This window comes from Anarrhichthys ocellatus, unplaced genomic scaffold (genome assembly GCF_004355925.1).
Source record: "Anarrhichthys ocellatus isolate YVR2014 unplaced genomic scaffold, GSC_Weel_1.0 scaffold67, whole genome shotgun sequence".
Classification (NCBI taxonomy): Eukaryota; Metazoa; Chordata; class Actinopteri; order Perciformes; family Anarhichadidae; genus Anarrhichthys; species Anarrhichthys ocellatus.
Genome location: NW_022280097.1, coordinates 711,080 through 712,533, shown reverse-complemented (window position 1 = coordinate 712,533; position 1,454 = coordinate 711,080). Strand labels below are relative to the sequence as shown.

General features: G+C 46.3%; 1 protein-coding gene across 1 annotated transcript in view; it reads right to left on the bottom strand.

Annotated features, from left to right (window-relative positions):
- The window catches only part of tgfbr3 (transforming growth factor, beta receptor III), a 49,848-nt gene that overhangs the window by 46,843 nt on the left and 1,551 nt on the right, over nt 1–1,454 (bottom strand). The gene's annotated exons all lie outside the window — the stretch shown is intronic.

The following is a 1,454-nucleotide window of genomic DNA, read 5'->3' as shown; positions in this document are numbered from 1 at the left end:
GGGGGGGGGGGGGGGGGGGGGGGGGTCATGCATCCTGCGACCACCTTACCCGCACCGCCCATGGCCGGTCAACAGTGTGTGAGGAGCGTGGGACGGCTGACTGGCTCGCTGGGTGTGAAACACTTTGGAACATGCCACAGGTTATTACAGCGCTTTAATTGAGAGCACTAGGAAACAGCGAACGCTCCGGTGGGGTCTGGAGTAAGCAGCTTAGCACCACCGCGCTAATCAGCATGATGTCGCCTCAAGCTTTCACTGCAGCAATCTGACCTCAGACACAGACTACATGACGCGGCAATAAGTCCCTTTACTTTTATACAGTAAGGATGTTCAACAGAGTTCCTCTTAACCGACCTAAACAAATGAATGTGTAAACAAACAAGTGACATGTGACTCGAACTAAAATGTTGGGCTTTTTTGCCAAGAAATTTGTTTTTTGTTCCGACTTGTAATGTTCTGTACTGTAATTTGGTTGGTGCAACACCTGTGAAGAATCGGCCGCTATATCACTTCAATTCCAATGGTCACATAGAAGGTTAACCAGCCGTGGAGGGTCGACGTCGTGATTCATTGCTTTAGGGCCTTTCACACACGGGGCCATTTTTTTTTTTTTTTTCACAATTATTTTTGTTTTCCCAGAACATGGTTAATTTTTCTGAGTTTAACCACGTCGTGCAGAGAGCATTGAATTGCACCTATATTTATATTTACATCCGACACATTTTTGTGTCGTTTCTATTTGTAAAGGCCTTTGGTGCCATCTGTTATTACAGCCCTCCTTACATCAGTGATCTAGCTCTGCGGTTACCACTACTTGTTACTGTGAGATTTCACATTCTGGTCATTTGACATCACCACTTAAAAACTGTGCTGTTGGTGTGAGGCGAAGATAAAATCAAAAGGAAAAGACTGAAAGAAAGCAGTCTCCTACTCTGTTAGTGAGGACTGGGGTCGCAAATTGAAATACCTGATCCAAAAACTAACTAACTAACTAACTAACTGTTAAAGTCACAGTCAGGGCCACAAAGCTTACCATCTCTTAACTTGTTTTGGGTTGAGTGTGCAGGTTTTTTTTAACCGCTGCGCTGGTTTTGTTGTAGCAACAGCTCAAATCACCTCATGTGACTTATCTTTAACCCCGGCCGTCTAAAGCCGAGCAACTATTTCACCCAGGAGGAAGATCTGGAAAGTACATCAAAACATGCAAGACCCCGAACACACCGCACATTACGGAAACCCAGCTGCATACTTGTGGTCACTTCGATGTTAAAGGCCCGGCTCGTATCCGTGTCATCACGTGTGCATATGCTGCAGTTAAGTGTTGGTCGGTCCAGAGGGCAGATACCGTGTTACCGTAATCACAAAGCCATGAGTGAGGAGAGCGGCGGCACAAAAGGCTGAGGCGACGTGTGTGTGTGTGTGTGTGTGTGTGTGTGTGTGTGTGTGTGTGTGTG